The sequence below is a fragment of the Myotis davidii genome, unplaced genomic scaffold, assembly GCF_000327345.1.
Source record: "Myotis davidii unplaced genomic scaffold, ASM32734v1 scaffold94, whole genome shotgun sequence".
NCBI lineage: Eukaryota > Metazoa > Chordata > Mammalia > Chiroptera > Vespertilionidae > Myotis > Myotis davidii.
Genome location: NW_006285313.1, coordinates 332,387 through 339,130, shown reverse-complemented (window position 1 = coordinate 339,130; position 6,744 = coordinate 332,387). Strand labels below are relative to the sequence as shown.

The following is a 6,744-nucleotide window of genomic DNA, read 5'->3' as shown; positions in this document are numbered from 1 at the left end:
GCGCACCAGCGCTGCAGGGACCGCGGGCGATGGGGCCTGCGGCTGCCTTCCCAAGCCGGGCGCCAAGGCTGGTGTACTTTATGTAGCATTTGGATAGGCATAGACAATTTAAGAAATTTTAATAGGTGGTTGATTTTTAAAAAAAACATGTTTATTGATTTCAGAGAGAAAGGGAGTGGGAGAGAGAGAGAAACATCAATGATGAGAGAGAATCATTGATTGCTTCCTGCACACTCCACACTGGGGACTGAGCCCACAAACCTGGCGTGTGCCCTGACCAGAATCAAATCATGACCTCCTGGTTCATAGGTCGACACTCAACCACTGAACTACACTGGCTGGGCTAGGTGGTTGATTTTTAAGAAAATAATATGAATAGAAAAGGAAAGGGAGAAGTTTGGCTTGTTGAGTGAATCCCACAATATAGGAGCCACAACCGAAACTGACAAAAAGGAGAAAAGAGGAAGGAAAAGCAAATATATGCACAGAAGCAATCTACAGTTAGCATGATGGATTGTCAAGAGGAGAACATGACAAGTGACTTGTCATTTTTTTGTTTAAAGCAATTAATTAAATATGGCCACCTGACCAGAATCACTGGTATTTGTCTATGTTCCATGTTTTCTGATTTGAGGTGTACTCTTTGCTATAAAGTTAAATGGGGGGACATTTCATAGGTGTTTTACAGTGGTGTACTAATAAAAATTTCACTTTTAGATGAGGGAGTTTGTGTTCTTAATCTCCACCTTTGAGTATAGAAACCATGTTGGAAAGAAGAAATTTTGTATGTGTGTCTGTGTGTTTGTTTTGTGTACATTGAGGAAAAATTGCAATTAAAAATGCTGAGAGTAAATGGAAGCTGGGGAATCACTGCATTTTCTTTAAAGCCCATTTATAATTTCACATTCTTAGGAATTTAGAATTAAAAATAGTTGGGAAATACATCTTTAAAATCTCATTTCCCTTAAGAGAATGTCAAATGAAAAGGTCGATTTTATTTGCAAGATGTGGCATTTTGAAATACTTAGAAATGAACTCCTGCAAGCAGAGTTGATTTAGTTCCGTTGGTCTACACCTGCTCCTAATCCACTGTGCACATTTTGCTTTAAAATAGGCTTTCTGGTGTAAAGTGCTCTGCACCGCACTGGGCGCAGGTGGCCGACCGGCTCAGGAAGCTGGAGAGAGGGGGATACCTTTAATCAGGAGTGGATGCCTTCCAGTCATAGTTGTGCAATACAGATTAAATAAGCGTTAATGGGACATTGCATCCCATGTGAAGGTGGGATTATAATGAGCTAATAAGCCTTTTATGATTTAAACATTATTGCACAATTATAGAGCTGTAAGTTGACTCTGGAACTACTACCTTATGGATTCTTTGAAAGGGGCCTTTCAAGAAATGTTCACTCAAACACTCACCGTCATTGTCCATAACTCATTGATGTAGTTGATCACAGTTCCGAAGGCAGGAGATTAATTTTGAATATGGTTGATGAATGTATATTATACATTTTTTCTTAACAAATGTGCTAGCCTAGAGGTCAAATGATGTGGGAGTTTTGTTAGGGGATGAAGACAGGGTATTTACTTGTGGTTACCCACAACTCTAAAGTTTTAAAAAGAAGCAGGTAAAAGAAACAGAAATGGTGGTGAAAAGGTGTTCTTCCTGATTTCAGAAACAACGGATTTTCTGAAATTTGTCTTATGGGTGTATCCTTCAGATTCCACAGACAAGGGTGATCTGTTTTTTAAAAAAACGACAGGGAGTGAGCAGAGAGAGGAAGTTTGGATGCTTAACGGTTTGCATTTTTCTTTGTTTAATGGGATGCAGAACTGTGTAATTGAAAACAGCCTAATACTCAGTTGACCTGCCTCAGTGAGCCAATGCCGATATGTCTGGATTGACTTAAACAGCTTGGAGGAAGAGTATATTTGGGGGAAGTAAAATTGATTTTATACAATCTGCTGATGAACAGCCAGGCTTAATGATTGATAGCCTCAAGAAACGTCCGTCATTATAGTAGCTTGGATGAGTGAGTAGGATAGGGAAGCAAATTTTTCAAGAGGAAAGTTTCTGCTTAAACATGTAATTTTGTAGATTAGCATTATTCCCATCCCCCAGAGCTTTCTGCAGGGGGAAAGCAATCGACATGCTGAGTGCCAACATTCCTGGTAAAACGTTTAGTGATAATTTTTTCTTTTCCTAAGTCTCTTTTGCCTTAGGTGGCTCAACCTTCTTCTACAGCTTCCCACACTCCCCCTCCCCCCTTTTTAAACTTTTCGTTTTGAAATAATTATAGATTCACAGGATAGAGTCACATGATGTTGTAAAGAAATGTCCAGGGAGATTCCATAATCCAGCCTTTTGCAATGTTAACACCTTGTAAAAATGTAGTAGTATAATGTGGGAAATTGATATCGGTAGAATCCACACAGTATATTCCGATTTCATTGGCTATGTATATATATATATATACACTCATTTGTATGTGTGAGTAGTTCACCTATAGCACACGTGTTGCCTTGCATAACCAGTACCACAATCAAGATACTCAGCTGTAACACCACTATAGGAATCCATTACGTTACCCCGTTGATACTCACCCATCTCCTCCCCTTGTTTATAACCCTAGAACCACTAACTGTTCCCCATCTATCTTGATAATTGTCATTTCATGAATGTTTTATAAATGGAATCATGTAGTCTGTACACTAGTATAGCCCTTTGAGATTGGCTTTTTCTCACTCCACATGATTTCTTTGAGGTTCATCCAGGTTATTGAATGCATCAATAGTTTGTTCCTTTTTATTGCTGAGTAATATTCCATGGTAGGGACGTACCACAGTTTATTCACCCTCTAAAGGACATTTGGTTAGTTTCCTTTCTTTTTACTATTGTGAATATAGCTGCTATGACCATTCATATACAACTTTTTGCATGGGAATAAGTCTTTATTTCTCTGGGGTAAATGCAAAGAGTGCAATTGTTCATTTGTATGCTAAGTCCATTTTTAGTTTTGTCAGGAACTGCCGAAATCTTTTTCAGAATGGCTGAACCATTGTGCACTGCCACCAGCAACATACGAGTTACTCAGTTTTCCTGCATCCTTGCCAGCATTTGGTGTTAACACAATTTTTTCTTTTAGTCATTTCTAATAAGTTACTCATTGTGGTTTTAATTTGCATCTCTCTAGTGGTTAATGATATTGAGTATCTTTTCATGAAATTATTTTCCATTTATATATCCTCTTTGCTGAAATATCTATGTGTGTCTTTTGTCCTTTGTAAATTGGATTTTTCCTTTAGTAAGTGTTGAGAGTTCTTTCTATATCCTATATGCTGGTTCTTTATTGGATATGTGACTTATATTTTCTCCTAGTCTGAAATTTTTCTTTTCATCTTAACAGGATCTTTCACAGAGTAAAGTTTTTAATTTTCCTAAGGTGTAATTGATCAAATTTTCTTTTTATGGATCATACTTTTCCCTAGTACCATATCCTACAGATTGTCTATATATATATTTCCTGCTTCCTTTATAAAATTCACCATTTTGCCTTGATATGTTTTATTGTCCTTATTCCTATTACATCCTTTATTTTAAAACTAGGGCCCAGTCCATGAAATTTGTGCATGGGTAGGGTTCCTAGGCCTGGCTGGCGATCAGGGCTGATCTGCAGGGTGACTGGCAGGGCAATTGGGGCCTCCTGCTGGCACCTGCGTGACTGGCCTGGCACTGCCCACTCGCTGGTCCCGCCCCCCATCACCAACACATGTCAGGACATACACGCTGTGGGAAGCTTCTGCTTTGAGTGTCTGCCCCCTGGTGGTCAGTGTGTGTCATAACAACCGGTCATTCCATGGTTGTTCCACTGTTCAGTCAATTTGCATATTAGGCTTTTATTATATAGGATGTTTTCACTCCATTCCATATCACTAATCATGAAACAGGTCATCATAGTCATTCCTGTTACAAAAATAGAGTCCTGTATTGAACGTGTAGATTACAATCTTCATTAGGAGAGGAACTAGAATCTGTTCTGTTAAGGCAAACTTCGTGATATCTATGTTCATGGTAAGCATGTAGTAAGCCCGCATTTTTTATTACATGCAATTCTTCTTCACTTTTCCTTAAGATGAGATTTGGTCAAGGAAAAAAGTATAGCTAAGACATGCCTCCTACTGAGACCTCTGCATGGATGACAACACAACTTCTCTTTTCTAAAGTCCTCTTTCTCAGTGCTTCTTTTGATATTCACTGCAGTGTACCTGGGAGAATTGTAAAAGATAGATGCTTATGCCATCAACATTTTTGGTGATAATGAAAAATTCCATGCCTTTTAAGTGTTAGAATAGACTTGTTGGCAGAAGCTTATAACTTGAAGTGCAGTGTATTCTTTGATGTTAGAATTGTATGTTATTATCTCATCCTTAGGGGGGGAAAAGTAAAGGAAATGAGATTCTTTTCTATTTTGTAAGATTTGTATTTATGCCTTCTTCTTTATTCCTTTTATATTTTCCTTTGTTTCCTTGTTTGTATTGGTAAGTATTTGAAACAACAGTATTACTGGGTACAGAATATAGTCGGAGGCATAGATATACCCATCCAGGGGGAGATAGTTGCTTTTTGCCTAATTCCCTGCTGACTTCATATATACCCTGAGATTCATAATCATGAGCATGTCATTATTATTTATGACATTGAGAGCCACACAATAATTCTCATCAATAGAGTCATTAGATGACAACAACCCCAACTAAAGTTTCCCAGATTCATTCATTCACTCATGGTGGTTGGACTAGAAGACCTTCCTGTTTCTCTCAAGTTTAAGAACCTATGGCAACTTCTGTCACTGGTCTTTTTTCTCTTTTCTTAATATGAACTAAAAGACCTAAAAAAATTAGAGGATGCAAAATAGGTGTAGTTGTCAAGGAAGAAGCAATTAGTTCACACCGGGTCTCTTCTATCATAAATTAACTCAGTACCCTTACAATGCAACTTGGTCTTTTTAAGATTTGTCCATTTTCCAAACTACAAAGGGAGACCCAGTCTATGAAATATCAAGGTTGATGGTTTCGTTTCCTTATGCAGGGAGACTTATTTTGATAATATCCCATCTTACCTTTGAGCACAGTGGGAGATTTTTGTTGAGCAGAACTATGAGAATTTGAGGAAGTGCGTTTTGATGGCTCCTGGACAAATCTTTAAAAATGTGTTATTTATTTAAGTATCAGTGGTAAGGCTCCCAGTTTTTTTTAAAAAAAACTTGTTTGTGGACATAGAGCTCTCTCTGTGCTGTTAAAAAGCAGGTTATGGCGCTGGTCAGGTCACTCAGTTGGTCACAACATTGACCCAGTATGCCATGATTGTGGGTTCGATCCCCAGTCAGGGCACATACAAGAAATAACCAATGAATGCATAAATAAGTAGAACAACCAAACAATCTCAATCTCTTCCCCCCCCCTCTCAGCAATAAAATAATTTTAAAAAGCAGGCTATGTACATTGAGAGGAGACTAGCTCATGGCATCTTGTTTCTTAAGGCTTACACTCTTGTCTTTGAAAGTTGTGTGTAGGTTAGCTGCATGGAGCAGGGATCTGAAGGTAAACATCAACGATGTGCTAAGTCAATGGTGGTAATTCCACATCCTGTATTTCATAATAACCTCCTTTCAGAGAGCACACACACACGACGGGCTTGGCTGGTGGTAGAAAACGACTCCAGGGAGGGCTCCCGTGCTGGAGCTCGGCGGCTCGGTAAGAGAGCCCTGCTCCTCACCAAACCTGTGGTTTCCTGTGATGTTTAGTCGTCCGAGCAGAGCAATGCTTCCTCCCAGTGTTTCCTACTGGAGGCTGTGATTGTGATGGTGATACTTATGCTTTACCGGTAGATACTTATACACATTGACTGATCATCAGAGGTTCTGGGTCTTTCATGTGGAGCTTCTAAGCCCCAAAACATGAAAACCAAAGCCAAACAAAGAATCTTGTTATCCAGGCAAGTCTTTCTCCCCCCCTCTCTCTCCCTTTCTTTTAGAAAAATACTTTATGATGAAAACACAAACACAGTATGAATAGTAACTGAGAAAGCATTGCTTCCTTTTAGAAAACCACTGGGATTTGCATAAACCACTCGACTGTCTGGCGAACGCTGAGCTGCCCTGTCAGTCCCGGGGGACTTTTCACATTAGGTTCTTTGTGTTTTCACAGACAGGGCAAGTTCTACGTTTGAAGGTGGGTATTTGTTAAGTGCTTCCAATAATGACATTTTGTGAAACTGGATTTTCCAAAAGTCTTTAAAAGTCAATGAAAGCATAACCTCTTCTTTACTGTGAGAATCCTGTGAAGGAAATTAAAGGTCTTGAAGGATTTTGAATTTGTGCTGGGCACAGTCTGTTAATTATTTGCCTTTAGTGAAGCTGACATGTGTTAAGGCGAACTACTCAAACTATCCCAGTTTGAGAATTGGGAAGTTTAAAGGAATTTCTGTCATCACTGAAAGTCTTAAAGGAGACATCTACAGCAATCTCCAATACGGGTGACTGTTGCTGTGTGGTGTTTGCTTGCTGAAGTAGTTACCCGAGATGGTTCGAGCAACATTGATATAATTCAGTGTTAGAGTTTTGTTGGGGGTTCAATTCTGGAAAATTGGATTGACATTGACATTCTTGGAATTAAGTACATGTCCTACTGGTAGTGGCAAAATAGCTACCTGGGAATTTCTTTATTATTATTTGTTATATAGCA

General features: G+C 38.9%; 1 protein-coding gene across 1 annotated transcript in view; it reads left to right on the top strand.

Annotated features, from left to right (window-relative positions):
* LOC102771601 (chromosome unknown open reading frame, human C11orf74) overlaps nt 1–6,744 on the top strand; it is a 59,905-nt gene that overhangs the window by 8,501 nt on the left and 44,660 nt on the right. The gene's annotated exons all lie outside the window — the stretch shown is intronic.